Source organism: Euprymna scolopes, chromosome 21 (assembly GCF_053919585.1).
Source record: "Euprymna scolopes isolate OS-2025 chromosome 21, ASM5391958v1, whole genome shotgun sequence".
In the NCBI taxonomy this organism is placed as follows: domain Eukaryota; kingdom Metazoa; phylum Mollusca; class Cephalopoda; order Sepiida; family Sepiolidae; genus Euprymna; species Euprymna scolopes.
The window spans coordinates 2,613,857-2,631,356 of NC_136502.1; the positions used below are offsets into that span (position 1 = coordinate 2,613,857).

Sequence of the window (17,500 nt, forward strand, 5' to 3'; positions counted from 1 at the left end):
ACTAGCAGAAAAATCCCACCCCTTCACTTTTGAGGTTCCTAGATACCAGAAAGCCTTCTACTCTAATAGTTTATTTCCTTAGACTATAAGACTTTGGAATTCCTTTCCTGTTTCCTGCTTTCCTAACTGTACTAACATGCAGAAGTTTAAATGCAATGTGAACAAGACATCTTGCTGCTCAACTTCCCATGGTCCCCTGTTAGACACGATCCTAAATAGTAGCTCCTTATATTGCAAGCAACAATAAGTCTTAGGCTGAAAAGTGGTGAAAAAAAGTTTAATATGGTTTGAACAAGTTACTTGCATAGAAATATATGGCGATTGTTTCTAGTCTTGAACACGAGGCAGCAATTTGAAAATGAATCTATGTATATCATTTTATAGAATCATAAGTTTAGAAATCTTCTTGTCTACAATTCGGGACAAGATCAAAGTGTAGTATCTGTTCTTCAGATGCTGCACTTCTATTTCTTGTTCTCTTTCGGTGGAGGAGAAATCCTTCACGACTGAGACAATTTTTATTTTTGTACCTTTTCTCCACGTTAAAAAACGACCCTGGTGTCTAACTCTGTCCCGTGGGGAGGCATAGTAAATAGGTACAATATATGTCTTAAATATATGCTTCTTTTTGTTGCATATTTTTAGTAGCCTGCGAAGATGATATAATGAATGAACATTTATTGCACTTACATCCAAAGGAGGAGTTAATGCCTAGAAGCATGACATCAAACAGAACACCTCACCACACTCAAACTGAGATCATCATCATTGGAGGATGGAATCAGGCGACCAACAAGCATATACAATTGATGATGAACATAAAAACTGAATAAATCAAGATATTCATTGATTTATCAACATATCAAATAAGGAATCTTAATAAAGAAAAATACTTTATCCACGAATTTTCAAAGATATACTCTCTTCATCAAAGAATGAACATTATAGAATAAATTTGAAACTATAAAAAAATCTAAGAAACTTTTTTGTGAAATAAAAGGCATTTTCAATCGAATAACAAAAAAAAGTCAATTTACTAATTAGATAATTAATGATTAATTTTTTATTATAATTCTTTGAATTTTTGACGGATCGATAAATATTGTAATTTATTCAGTTTTATTTTATCGTCAAATTTCCTGGTTTCTTTAATTGCTCTATTTAGTATATTGAGCTTTTTATTATCTTGATAAGTACTAATTTTAAGATAATATTTATTTTTATTATGTGTGTGCGTTGCTGTTTTATTTTTATAAGGACATTTTTTAAGTGTCGAGCAACTATGTCATCTGCGCAAGAGTCTAACACATATTCTCATCAAATTAAAACTGTTGAATGAACACCCAATTGATTCTTGTGTTTGTGTCTTTACGAATGTCATTCGGATGCATCAACTGACCTGTGACTGTAAACTTTTTAATATTTTCCGAATAAGTCTTCTATTTGTGTGCGCCTTTCAGTTGAAGATGAAGATGGTCTAAACTCAGACTCTCCACACTTATTATTCAGGACAATTTTTAGCAGTGAATGCCTTACAAAATGCCAAAGTCACAACTGTATAAACAAAGTCTTACTCTAATTTACAAAATTGCATCAACACACATGTGTATAGAACGATATAAATATAGCTTTGACTTTCTTTTAATATTTTCTTATTTTGTTTTAACAGGGAATGGAGCATCCTACAGGATGACAGACATTCACCCACTATCTCATACATTCAAACTGAGAGATCTTTTTAAGATTCTAACTGCCCCTTTAAGTGTAATTATTTAAATCTCATGCACTTGGTTCACAGGGTATATTAAACATGTAGTTTTTAAAATTCTTTTTCATGAGTCCAATTTCTCCTATAATTATTGGAAGGATAGAGATCTTCCTAAGATTCCAGGTTCTTTACATGTCGTACATAAGACTTTGGTATGTCGTTATCTTTTTCTTCTCAGATCTGTTTAACCCATCATCATTGAAGATACCAACTTCTACTAAGGTTGCTTCTTTCTCTTTTTTTTATCCCATATCACTATGTCAGGTTTAATAGCTCCGTTTTCTAGATACATAGCTGTAGGAATTGCATAGTCACAGTGGATGGTGTATGACTTCTTTCCAACTGTTCTTGCTGGTAAACATGTTCCCAGGATTTGCTGTCTACTATATGAATTGTCAAAAATATTCGAATGGCACTACTCAAACGTTAATGTCAGCAGTGAAAAAAATATGAATTACATGCACAGATAAGTCAATCGGTGAAGTTTTATTGGCCAATAAAAAACCATCCAAGATGGATAGAGTGTGCCTTTATGTTGATCTACATCAACACACAAATAGGTCACCATGTGAATAAGATGACATAGGATGCTGACGGTGGGTGATACTCAGAAACATTTGTGCACAAGAAATTTAATAAATATTTAAATAAAAAATATGTAAATATTTAACAAATAAAATTATTATTAATAACAAAAAAATACATTCCAAAAAAAAGAGATGACGCAAATAAACAAAGGGCAGGTAACTCTCCACATTTAGGTAAGCATAATAATTACAACATAATTGCTAATAAAAAAATAAAAGAACCCAATACATCTAACATTCATCATGACATTGAAAAACAGAAAAAAAGGCATATTTTTTACATTTGCATCCACAGCTAAAGTATACATGGAGCTAAAATACAGACATTATTTGTGTAAGGTTTGAGAACTCCAGCAAAATGCTCGATTAGAAAAATCAATTTATTTTTATATGTGTTAGAGAAAATCAGAAAAATATGAGTACCACCGGTCTCAAATCCAACACAAATAGGGATCAGTTTCTGGTTTCTATGCTCAACTAAATTCGACCCCTGTTTATATCTATCTCTGGAAATGGTGTCCCACACACTGCATAAAATGTTGTTTTTAAGAAATTCGTTATTTGCTCTTTATTTTGTAACACATTTGTTTTATTTTTATTCTCTCACTTTCTAATATATATATATATATATATATATATATATATATATATATATATATATATATTAGAGAGAAAGTGAGAGAATAAAAAAAAAAAATGTGTTACAAAATAAAGAGCAAATAACAAATTTCTTAAAAGCAACATTTTATGCAGTGTGTGGGACACTATATAGATATATATATCCTGTCAATTTTGGCGTACAAGGTTCCGCCAGAGCAACTAAGCTATTTGGAAATCCACACAGATAATTTGTTTATAGTGGTGAAGGTTTTGTGCAAAACCAATCATACTTTTTGGTAAAATTGCTAATCTTCGTCGGTGTAATAGCTGCCACAAGACAGAACACACGGAAGACCTCAGGTTTTTACATCAGTTTTTTTCCTCCTCTTAGGTGCAGGTCTTAATGAAGAATGAGAATGCATCTCTCCCAATGAATGAAACATGTACCCAAATACCAAATTGGAAATTTGTACGTCACGGTACACCTACCTTTCCTAAATGGTCACCCATCTCATGCTGGCCAGGCTCAACATTGTTTAACTTTGGTGATCTGGTGAGAATCGGTGTGTCAATGTGATTGTGTTGTATATATATATTTTTGTCATTTCAAGTGAAGGTTACATCAGGACACCTCACATCTTTGAAGTCAGCTTGAAAGTCAACACCAAAATGTAAAGTTAGTGAGATAGAACCATAACAAAGTTATCGATTAAGAACCTTTCAAAAATAAGAGCATAATATTTATTCATATATGTATTGCAGAAGATCAGAACAATATTGGTACCGTCAGTTTCAAATTGGAGGAAGACAATCAATTATAGATCCCTTCATTTGAAGTTAAAACCAATGGTATCGATGTGGTTCTGATCTTCAATATGCACACACACATTAGGCTATATATATATATATATATATATATATATATATTATAAAACTCAAATGACCTTGTAATGTGATCCGTTTAACCCATCATCATTGGGGATACTAACTTCTACTACTGATGGTGCAATCAGGTGATCACTGGCAGACCCTGGGTGTGGCAGCAGGACTTGGCTCTGATCCACAAGTCCAAAGACACCAAGGCTTCGCTTCAGAATGAGTGCTACAACTTTGTACCCTTCTCTCACTGCCCCCCCCCCTCCTCCTCTGACCATAACTCGCTGGACTACTTTATTTGGTTATACGTCAAAAACATCAACATAATCTCCCACAACACCAAAGCCAGCCTGATTGTTGCCATCTGCCAAGTATTCGCTGAACTGGTAACAAGACGGTGATTGAGGCTGAAGGTGGCTACATTGAATAAATGTCAGCTCTACTACATAATTGATTTTTGTCAATAAAAGTTTTAAAATAAAGCGGTAGTTTTGTTTTCTTTATTGTCCCACCCTGTACATATATTCATATAAAAAAACAAAAGGATTCGCTTGTCGAACTAAATTGGTCAGAAATGCACACAGATGATTTGCTTAAGATGGTGAAGGCTTTGTGTAGAACCAACAAAACTTTCTAGAACAACTGCTAACCTCAGTCAATGCAAATGATTACCACAAAACAGAGCAAACGGTAAAGCTCAGCTTTTACATCAGAGATTTCTTTTAGACGCATGTGTTAATGAAGACTGAGTGTACATTTTTCCCAGTGGTTTTAAATGCATCGCAAATATTCACATAAAAATTTCAGTAACATAAAGAGATAAAGAATATGTCAACGTGAATCCAGAAATAAAATGTTTGCAATAGAGAAACGATGCTGCTGAGAATGGAACCACTTCAGATCAAAGTAATAAACGCTTAGTTCTAACATCAGTATATAGCCCCCCCCCTCCCTCGCCCCACTCCGTTGCAATATTGTGACCAGATTGGATCGTATTTTCCTTTCTCTCCCTCTATTCCCTTTTCTTTGCCACATACTACCTTCCAACCTCAAGCATTCACAAACTAAGCATCTCCCTTTTTTAAGTCGCACCCTTATATCTTTTTATATACAAAATGAATGAATCTGATGAGGTGGGTACACACACAAAAGGTCACCGATTTTCATGAAGAGGCTCAGTATAGAAAAGTGTTCAGATTGCAATAAATGCATTCCAATTTTATTACCATGTTGATGTTCAATCGATAAAAACATGCTTCAAAAGTCGACAAAGAAACTATATTTGCATTTAAAATCTTCATATGGCAGAAACAATTGTTTGCAAATGAAAGGTATTTTCTTGCCTATATAAAAGACTGTTCTCAAAATCAATCCATGTCTTACATGATGTTAAACTTCTAGTTGTATACTATCGATTTACAGCATTTTATGCTCCTTAACTTTAAAATCAAATTTATGAAATCCTATACAAACTATAATTTCTACACTGCAAGATTTTTTCCATCAACAACTGCATCGTAATCTCTTAACTTATAGATCTAGACGATCTGAAGGTTTCAAGTCTATGGATACACATACTACCAATATATGGGATTTTTCCAAATTTCAACTAACTTCACCGATTGGACTACAAATGAATTGGCAGATTTTAAATGTTAAGTAACTTCACTGATCATGTTACTGTCTGAATACACCTTCAAATATGGACTTCAATGTGAATATTCTATTTTTTATCTGTATAAATATATATATTTAGAATATTACTTCTTTCAAACTTTGAAGCTTTCAATTTTTGTGCTAATCAGCCAAATTATAGCTAGTTTACATAAAAATTATTTTGCAGTTTTTCTTCTGAAGAAAAAGCTAAATGTTTGAAACTCCATGTAATTAGGAAATAATTATCTTTATCTTGTACTCTTTGTGTGAATAATAAATGTTGCAAATCATAGTTTGCAAATATTTCAATTCCTTTCACACACATACACACACACATATATATATATATATATATATATATATATATATATATATATATAGAGAGAGAGAGAGAGAGAGAGAGACGTGTGTCTAATTCGATCTTTTTCTACCTTTTATTTTTCCTTGTATTTTTCTTTTTCTTTTTTTTACTCATTCCGAATTTTCTCATAAAAAAAAGAAATAAAAAGTAAAGAAATGAAAAAGAAAAAACAGAAATAAAAACCGAAAAAAGGATCGACTTGTACACAAGTGTATATATATATATATATATATATATATATATATATATATATATATATATATATGTGTGTGTGTTGGAACAATTAATTTGATAGTAATTGTCTGTATTTTTGAGATGAGGTGCTTTCATTTATTGAGATTGTCGGACTGACTTCCTCATCTTGGTTGTTATTGTCACAACGTTTCGCCCGTTTTGCCCTCCAGCCTTCATCAGGTGTTTTGTATCGAACTGGGGAACCGTTTGTTAGGAGTCTCAAACCCAACCCTTTATTATTATTACGGGGGTACCGTGTTCGGACTCCAGCTAGGCTCTGGGACATAGTTGCTGATTCTCTGTTTTGAATGTTACTTTTCACTGCCTTCGTTCAGGATTGAACTCAGCACCTTTGGGTAACTAAACTTTGATACAATGTCTAGGACCACTCGACCATATGTCACTAGGACAATACTTAGTTGGGTTTTGTTAATGTTAAACCTATGTTGTTATTCAATATTTTCTCTCTCTATTAGAGGTGTCCAAATTGCATTCAGCTCTACGCTTGTTTTGCTCAGTAGGCAGTTATGTCCGAGCATGTGAGCTGTTTCTTTAAGTTTTCTCACTTTCCAGTGGGTCTCTGTTTATTATTTAAAAATTTTTTTTTCTATTTTTACTTCATCCTATAGGGGGCGATGGTCCCCCCTCTCCATCCAGACATGGTTGGCTATACCCAATTTTTCCGTTTCCCCTTTAGTTACCGCTTTTCGGTGTTCTTCCACCCTTACTTTGAGGGGGCGGCATATTTCACCCTAGTAAACCTTTCTGCAACTGCATGGGATGGAGTATATGCAGTTCTTGGTCATGTTCTCCTCCATGCGGGGCTTCACTCATACCAGGTGTCGTCTGAGTGTTGACTCTCTCTTGAATACCGTCCTGATGTTGTAGGGGGCACATATTCTCTGAATCTTTTCGGAGATGCCTCGTATGTATGGTAGGCAGACTGTTGGAGGTTTTAGGGTTTAATTCTTCTCTCTTATACTATTGTTTCTTGGCCTTTTGGTGAAGATCAAAGTGTAGTATCTGTTCTTCAGGTGCTGCACTTCATTTTCTTGTTCTCTTTCGGTGGAGGAGAAATCCTTCACGACTGAGACAATTTTTATTTTTGTACCTTTTCTCCACGTTAAAAAACGACCCTGGTGTCTAACTCTGTCCCGTGGGGAGGCATAGTAAATAGGTATACTATTAACACGTCTGGTGGATAGTATGCTATCGGGGTAGTTGTTACGACGGAAGGTATTCTTCAACCTGACCATTTCTTGGTGATATGTAATGGTGTCGCTACTTATTGTCTCTGCTCGATGTTGTAGGCAGTGTGCGATTCCATGTTTGATACTGTATGGGTATTGCGATATACGAATGTCTTAAACCCATGCTCTGTGCGTGATATGAGTATATCAAGGAAGGGCAGTTAGTTATCTTTTTCTTTCTCCATTGTGAACTGTATCGATGGTTTTATTGAGTTCACATGGTCTAGGAGAGCCTGGATGTCTTCCTGATGGGGCCAGAGTATTTTTTTTTTTTTTTTTTTTTTTTTTTACACAGAGATCACCACTTATCAAGGCCCGGAAGCCACTCAGGGATAAGGGTTATTGCAAGTACATTACGTTAGTGAGGAGATTTGATGAAGTGTTTACTTAAGGGGGCGGTTCATTAGGAATTTGTTAACATTAGACTTGAAGACATCCAAGTTGTAGTCCGGAGGGAAGCAGGCAGACGGAACAGAGTTCCACAGGCGTGCAGTTCTAAGAAAGAAGCTTTGTTCATGAAATCCGCGTTTTGATTTAGGCACAGATATAGAGTATGAAGGTGTCATCAACGTATCTTAGCCACATGGTGGGCTTTAAGGGAGCTGAACCTAAGATCATGTCTTCGAAGTATTCCATGTATATGTTCGTCATCACTGGTGATAATGGCGAGCCCATAGCTAGCCCCTCCTCTTGTTGATATAGGTCAGTACCCATTCTGAAGTAGGTTGTTTCTATGCAGAATGTCAGCATTTCCATTAAGTTTGGCAATGGTACACATGTGCGGTCTTCTATGGAGAGGTCCGCAGCTAGTTTGTCTTGAATTACTGCTAGTGCCTCACTAGTTGGGACTTTAGTGAACAGGCTAACCACATCTAGGCTTACCATTTGGTTGGTACTGATGGGTGCTCCCTTGATCAGTTCATTGAAGTGGGCAGACTTCTTTACATGTGTTGCTGACTTGCCTGCTAATGGGTTTATTATATCCACAAGGTACCTGCTCAGTGGGTGGCATGCTGAGCCTCGGCAGCTCACTATGGGTCTGAGTGGAATACCGTCTTTGTGTATCTTGGGGAGACCGTACATATGTGGTAGCTTACTGTAATGCTGGACCAGCTGTCTATATCTCATCGGAGCGATGTGTTCTTTGTTTTGGTAAGGATTTGTAACAGCTTTTTTTCGGTTTTCAAAGTTGGGTCCTTCTTTATTTTACCATAGCTACCATCTGCGATTAGACTTGCCATTTTTTCAGAGTACTCTGACATGTCCATCACCACAGTAGCATTGCTTTTGTCTGCTGGCAGAATTATTATACTGCTGCCACTCTGTAGGGTTCTTATAGCCAGCTTATCTTCCCGAGAGATGTTTGATTTAGGAGGCTTGGCTTTCTCGAGTACTTGTCTCACTTTCCATCTTATTTCATCACCTTGGGTTGATGGGATTCTCAAGGCTATATCTTCCATGTGTGTTATGATATTTAAGAATGGAATCAGCAACTATGTCCCAGAGCCTAGCTGGAGTCCGAACACAGTACTCCCGTAATAATAATAAAGGGTTGGGTTCAAGACTCCTAACAAACGGTTCCCCAGTTCGATACAAAACACCTGATGAAGGCCGAAGGGCAAAACCGCCGAAACGTTGTGACTATAACAACCAAAATGAGGAAGTCAGTCCGACAATCTCAATAAATAAACAATTAATCTGAATCGGAAAAATCAGAAATTTTGGAGGTATCGGAAAAATTATAAACTAATTTCCAATTCCAAACCAATTCTTTTAATTTTTTTTTGACAAAAAAAAAAAAAAAAAAAAAAAAAAATGAAATCGGCACAAATTGTTCATTTACAACATAAGACAGAGACGGCGACAGAATGGCTTATGAATCTAATTTACAGATTCAACATTGATTCACAGAGTTTAAATTATTTTATTTATTAGTCATTTATCGACAGATAATTTGCCTATTTTTGTAAACTTTTCGCATCTATTCGCTAAATGTCTATACCCCCCCCCCATCCGAGAGAGTTCACTTGATTATTAAAAGGTTTTAAATGCTCTGGATGGGGTTTTTAAATTTCATTGATACCAGCTCCCATGAGTTTATCAAAATCTTGGATAAAATGCTTTGGGACAAAGATTTGGCTGCTAAAAGGTCAAAGTTGAAAGAGTTTACCTTTGCAGACTCTACCAAACTCCTCTGCCAATTTTGGATCTAAACACTTGAAACTTTAAATGTAGGTAACTTGGATATGGGTCAAACATTTTATTTCGATTTGAAACCAAAACAATAAATGTTAAGGGGGTCGAAATTGGAGTCAAAGTTTTCAAAAGATTGACCTCTGCTGTCTACGAAATTACTCAGACAATTTTTGGTCTAAACATTTGAAATTTTACATAAAAGTATATTCACACATAGGGCAAGTTCTGAACAGTACGAAGGGCTCGAACAAAGTCGGGCAGAAATGCAAGTAGTAAATAAGATTGGTTTTGAGAGTAAAAATAAATTAATAGGAAATAATTTTGGGTTTGAGATTATTAGTGAATTAAGAGTAATTAAGTTTGGGTTTGAGATTATTAGTGAATTAAGAGTAATTAAGTTTGGAGTTGAGAAAATAGTAAATAAATAGCAAATAATATTGGGTTTGACATTAATAGTAATTAAGTTTGTATTTGAGAACAATAGTAAATTAATAGCAAATAATTTTGGGTTTGAGATTAATAGTGAATTTATCTATCTATCTATAAAAGTGAAAATGTGTGTGTGTGTGTGTGTGTGTGTGTGTGTGTGTACATTTCCCTACCAAATAACTTTGACGATTTTCGGTCAAGAGACTCGAGATTTGACATAAGGGGTATTAAGATTTGGGAAAATCTTTTTAATCAGTTTTTGGCCCAAAATTTGTCCATCGAAGGGTCAAAGTTCAACGATTTGACCTTTGAAAACTCTACAAAACTCCGCCAATTTTGGGTCTAAACCCTTGAAATTTTCAATGTAGGTTACTTGGACATGAATAAAACTTTCTAATTTGATTTGAACTCCCCAAAAGAAATGTTAAGGGGTCATAATTAGGGTCAAAGTTTTTAAAAATTTGACCCTTGCAGTCTACCAAATTACTCAGCCAATTTCTCGTCTTAGCATTTGAAATTTTACATACATGATATTCAGAGAAAGCTTTTTAATTAGTTTGCATCGAAAATTTGAGCTGCCAAGGGGTCAAAGTTCAAAAGATTTGACCTATGCTGTGTCTAGCAAATTACTCAGCCAATTTTGTATCTAAACATTTGAAATTTATACATAACAAATATTCAGACATACTGAAAAACATTTTAATCAGTTTTAGTGCGAAAACTTGGCTGCTAAAAGTTTGAAGAGTTGATCTTTGGAGATTCTAACAAATTCCTCCACCAATTTTGAGTCTAAACACTTGAAATTTTACATGTAGGTAACTTGGATATTGGTAAAACTTTGTGTTTTCATTTGAGACCAAAATAATAAATGTTAATGGGTTCAAATTGGGGTCAAAGATAAAAAAAAGTTACTTCTGCAGTCTCTACGAAATTACTAAGACAAATTTTGGTCTAAACATTTGAAATCTTGCATAAAGTGTATTCACACATAGGGCAAGTTATGAACAGGACAAACGGACCGGAGTAAAGCCGGGCAGAAATGCAGGTAGTAAATAAGGCTGGTGTTGGGAGTAATCGTAAATTAATAGCAAATAATTTTGGGTTTGAGATTATTAGTGAATTAATCTATCTATTATATCTATTAAAGTAATATTGTCTGTGTGTGTGTGCATATTTCCCTAGCAAACTACTCTGTCAATTTTTAGTCTACAGATTTGAGATTTGACAAAAGGGTTATTGAGATTTGGGAAAATCTTTTTAATCAGTTTTTTAGCTAGAAATTTGGGCTTTGAAAACTTTACCAAACTCCTCCGCCAACTTTTGATCTAAACACTAGCAATTTTAAATGTAGATTACCTGTACACGAGTACAATTTTTTTAATATATATGTATACATATGCATATACAGCTATTAGGGCTCGAGCAAAGCCCGGCTGAACTGCTAGTATATATATAAAAGTGAAATAACTATCAATTTTCGGTCTACAAACTCGAAATTTGACATAAGGGGTATTGAGATTTGGGAAAATCGTTTCGATCAGTTTTCAGCCAGAAATAATACAGTCTACTGTTTATAGCAAGCACTGTTGATATTGAAATACAGAATTAAAAAAAATTACGGGTTTAACGACCAAACGAGTGTATATATATATATATATATATATATATATATATATATATATAGATATATATATATAGATATATATTATGGTAGTATAAAAGTATACAGATGATGAGTAAGACATTTGAGTTCATTTTTTAGAAAAAATTCTTCAGGAAAACTGAAGAATTCCATTGATAGAATGAAACAGGTGTTTCAGTGTAGCTCTACTCATGTATTGAGCACTCTTGTAATAAATACAAAAGTTGCCCGTGTGTCGTGGCATAACAGTTAAACCGTTTGTGTGTGAACCAAATGAATCATCTGGAATCAGCACTTTCAATCAGATTTTTTTTTATCTTTGACCCCAATTTGAACCCAATGTCAGAATTTCTGAAATTGTTTTAAAACTCATTCAAAATCAAAAGATGTCAAAGTAACATGCTGATGTGTCTGCCAAAAGTTCCAATATTTTATGCCATTTTTCAGAGTTCGAATCTTAAATTTTTATAGTGTTCTAGTTATTTCATAGCTGATATTGATCATTCTTATTAGTTCGATTGTTTTAACTTTGGATTAAAATAAAAGAGAGAAAAAAAAACAAAATAAAAGAGAAAAAAACGAACTGAATTAAAAAAAAAAAAAACTGAATAAAAGAGAGAGAGAGAGAGAAATAAACTGAATGAAAAATAGAAGACAGCCTGAATGAGAGACAAAGAAAGAAATTGAATGAAAGAGAAAGATGAACTAAATCAAGCTAAAATGACAAACTGAATGTAGGAGAGAGACGAACTGAATGACAGAGAAAAAAGAATAACTGAATAAAAGAGATAGAGAATAATTGAATCAAAAAGATAAAGACGAACTGAAAGAGAGAGAGAGGTGAATTGAATGAAAGAAACACACAATGAAATAGAGACAAACTAATTGAATGTGAGAGACGAACAGAATAAAAGAGACAAAAACTAAATGAGAGAGAGAGAGAGAGAGAGAGAGAGAGAGAGAGAGAGACTAACTGAATAAAAGAAAGAGACACAAACGGAATAAAAGAGATAGAGAAAGAGCGGGAGACAGAGACAAACTAAATGAATTAGAGAGAGACAAACCGAATGAAAGAATGACAAAGTGAATGAAATAGATGAACTGAATGAAAGTGAGAGAGAGAGAGAGAGAGAGAGAGAGAGAGAGAGAGAGACGAATTAAATGAAAGACAAATTTAATGAAAGGAAGAATGAGAGAGGTAACAGATAAAATGATATCGATTCAACAGAAAGTGAGAACGATACGGGTCAAAGGAAACGAGAGGAGAAAGGAATGAAAACGATAGGGAGGGGGAGGAATGAAAACGATAGGGAGGGGGAGGAATGAAAATGAGAAAGAGAGGAACACGAATGAAAAGGAGAGAGAGAGGAACACGAATGAAAAGGAGAGAGAGAGAGGGGGGGGGAGAAAGCATGAAAAGATGAAGAAGTGTTTGGGGCAGTTTTATTGCTGTCACTGTTACAGGCTTCATAATTGAAACTCAGGTTCCATTGCTCGGGCGTTATTCGTACTACCACGACTACAATTACAACTCGCCCCCTCCCCACACACACAGTACGACAGCAAAGCCTTCTGGAGAGCCAAAAACGATAATGAAGATATCCTGTGGAATAAAAGTTTGACAAGGTGTTGTGTAGGTGGAGTTAGCAATATCGATAGCGATAAACGATACTCTCAGAGTGCAACATTATCGTGTAAAGCTCTATTAATGTATTAGAGCACTTTTGCAAGAAATACAAGAAATCACAATCTACAATATTTTCATATTATTTTGGAAATAGATTCGACAATAAGAACAGCAATTATGAATACATGGAAAACTAACCCAGCTAAACCAAAACAGACCCTGTTAACGAAAAAGGACTCGTTTTTATTTTGATTTTTGATAAAACTAAATTAATTACAACTAATCTCTCACTCACACACACACACACACACACACAATTATTCAATAAATATTGCTGCCTGTCTGTGCACCGATGACATTAAAAACAAAAACTAAGACTAAATAACACTTACAGGAAACGAGAAATTCGATAATGGAATTACTTTTTATTAAAACAGTTTACAATAATGATGTGGGGGGTCTGCGTTCGCGCCAAATATCCCTAAACAAAGGCACCGTTTTTCTTATTTCGCTTAAAAAAATGCAAGAAAAAAAAAAGGGGGAGTTTATATACGTGTTCGTATTCATCTCTGAACACCGAATGATTAATTTCAAAGTAGAAATCCTTTATATATCATTATTTTTTTTTCTAAATAAATATTTTTTATGCATACATCATCTTCATAAACAATTATCAGTGTGGCTATATACAATATTCTACTGGTCACATGGTATATAAACACGCATATTATATATATATATATATATATATATATATATATATATATATATATATCTGAATAGATATACACCCACACACACACGAGGGTGGTTCCCAAATTAAAGCTTCTTATATATTTTTTTTAAACAGTTGAAGAGTTATGAACACGGGAATAGTCTCATTAAAATGAGTGATCTTTTGTGCTCCAGAATGTACTTTTCTACAGTCACCATGATGAAATTGTTGCCCTAGAAAAGACGACATGATTCCATTTCTCTTTGATGAAAAGGTTCTCTTTTGTTGTTGCAGACCATATACTAGTTGACCAGTTGTATACAAATCCCAAGAGCAATAGGAGCCTTCTATCATGTCTGAAAGTGACACTATGATCAACAAGCGAGATCGGAGATGCACCGCTGTACGACTCAAGCTCTCTACTGATCCAAGTTATAACAACAGGACCATTGCCAGCACCCTCAAAATGCATCACTGGATTGCCACGAATAACAGGGATGTGCTCAGGGTGATGAAAACAAATTTTCTGCCCACGGTTATGGTCTTTGGTGTGGTTTCAAGTGAGGGCCACATCATGCTACCTAACATCTTCGAAGTCAGCTTGAAAGTCAACACTAAAGTGTATGTGAATGTGCTGAAAAGTGTGGTGACACTCTGGAGCAATCAGGTGGCCAACAGGACTCGAGTCCAAAGAGAATCAGGTTTGACTTCAGAAGGAGTGCTATGACTTTGTACCCTTCTCTCACTGCCCCTCCACCTCTTTCCTCGACCAAAACCTGCTGGACTACTCTATTTGGTCATACGTTGAGAACATCACTAACATGACCTCCCACAACACCAAAGTCAGCCTGATTGCTACCATTCGCCGAGTTCATGCCGGCATTTGTGGGAAAGGCTGCTCCCAATTCTGGACCTGTATTGAGGCGGTGAATGAAGCTGAAAACGTCTATATTGAATAGATGTCAGCGCTACTACATAATCAAGTGACCTGAATTGATTTTTTTCTATAAAAGTGTCAAAATAAAACTGTAGTGTTGTTTTCTTTAGGGTGACAACTTTATCGTTCCAACACACACACACATACATATATATATATATATATATATATATATATATATATATTTGGACAAGGAGAAAAAATAAATCACAGATTAATTAATCTTGCGGTTCACAGTCTTACAAAATATTATTAAGAGGAAATATTTTTATACAAGACAATCCCAGCCTAATAAAATAGCTCAATATATAAGATAGAGCAAAGTAAAAATTGTAGTTTTTTTGCAGAATTTTTCAAACAAAAACTTATTATTCGAACAAGGAATACACAACATTTAAAGATTTTTCAATGCATGCTCATTTCTTCAGGAGAAATGACTTTAACAAAATAATTTTTTATGGATAAACATAAATATGCTTTTTAACATATGCATTGAAAATTGATGAAAAATATTTTTTAAAGAACATAAAAAAATGACATCATTTTAAGGTGATTCAACGAAAGAATTGGATCAAACAAGAAAAATAATATGCATTTCAGGTACACGATTCGAGTGGTGCCAATAGAATAGAAATGACGTTTATTTTTATAATCCAAACTGGTTAATGATTCCAATATTTAAGATAAAGTCGAAAATTGTCGAATGCCAGAAGGAATGGCAAAGTTCCTTAACAACAGTAGAAGCTTGGAAGTAATAAATCCTATTTGTTTTGGTATTATGTAGTCCATAAAAAAAAAGTTTTATTTTTATATGGCAAAATCCAACCGGTCGATGCGAATTTTTCAATTAGCAAAAACAGTCATCATTAATATATACATGTAATTCTACATACAGATTTCGATTTAGGATAATTAGATGTTAAAAAGCTAAATTATGTTTATACGTAATGAATATTTTGCTAAAGACATTTCCTCTGATGAAATAAGCCATACATTGAAAATCCATGGATTAAGGAAAGAACTTTAAATGTCGGGTATTCCTTGTTCAAATAATAAATTTTTGTTTTGAAAATTCTTTGTTTTACTGCCAAAAAATTTAAATATAAAACTTACCATTTTTTTATATATATATATATATATATATATATATATATATATATATATATATATGCGCACGCGCGTGTGTGCTTTGTTTGATGGAGACATTCTTCAAAGAAAGGTAACTGTTCATTTGTTACATTGATTAGAAAGAGAAAGAGAGGGGAAGGGAAAGGGTAGATCGACCCACACATCGGATTAAAAAGAGGCCACACCCATACATACATACACACATACATACATACATACATACATACATGTGTGTATCAATAACAAAAAATAGTTGTTTGGTGTGTGTAGCACACGCGTGTATATAACCGGTTCTCATTCGTAGTTCACGTTTAACACTTCTCAAAGAATTCCATGTGTATGCGATTATTGCGTAATGTGTAAGAATAAAGGCACGCGCTCGCATCGATAAACTTGGACATTTTTTACTGTAGATATGTATGTATATAATATATACGCGGTGTGAGTCACTCAGTGGTGATATATGTTTGCCACACTGTGCGCATTGTCCATTATGTAGTGGTGTATCATGACGCTATATTGTGATGTGTTTATTAACAACGTGTGAAATACGTGTAATCGAACCATAATGAAGGCACTTTTCAAACGCTCGGTTGATTTACAAAAGTCTAATTAACTTGATATGTAGAAATGAACATTAATTAAGTATAGAAAACACTTTCGCAATCTTTCTCATATATCTAGTATTTACACACCATATATTAACGCTATATTACAGTCATCATTAGGGCTAGGACAACAGCATATTCTTTTCATTGTTTTGACTCTCGAGTGTGTATCCGTTGATATCTTATATGCTTTTATATAGAGTGATGTGGTTATCGGTTGATTAACTGTGTCGGATATATACTCGAGAGTTAAAACAATGAAAAGAATATTCTGTTGTCATGTCCCTAGTAATTATATACACGACACACACACATTAATATATATATATATATATATATATATATATATATATATATATATATATATATATATATACTAAATTTATAACTACTAAATTTACTCACATAAAATTAATATACGAAAGTATAGATTTATGCTTAAACTTTAAGTATTTACTTCAAAAGTGCTCAATACGTAGGTAGAGCTAGTTAGTAAGTTATAAAATATATATGGCGATTAAGCTACACTGAATATTCCGCGTTTCATCCACTCTAGGACTCTTCAGGCTTATGTATATATATATATATATATATATATATATATATATATATATATAATTATTATAGTAAAAAAATAAATATATATCTATATATATATATATAACGCACCTTCGCCATAAAGCTGTAATTCTAACACTACACAAACTATACATACATATTCATATACGATACATGCATTTATACATACACTACGTACTATAATATACACATGTACATACAGACTACATATGTACACACGTGTGTGTGTGTGTGTGTGTGTGTGTAATATACACACACACTGTGCCATTATGCTAACCACACATTCGTGACTTTGTAGTTGTTCGAC

General features: G+C 34.0%; 1 protein-coding gene and 1 pseudogene across 1 annotated transcript in view; one reads left to right on the plus strand and one right to left on the minus strand.

Annotated features, from left to right (window-relative positions):
- LOC145241969 (uncharacterized) overlaps positions 1 to 17,500 on the minus strand; it is a gene marked incomplete at its 3' end in the record, with an annotated part of 88,094 nt that overhangs the window by 29,959 nt on the left and 40,635 nt on the right.
- Positions 7,066 to 7,198, plus strand: LOC145243296 (U2 spliceosomal RNA; annotated as a pseudogene).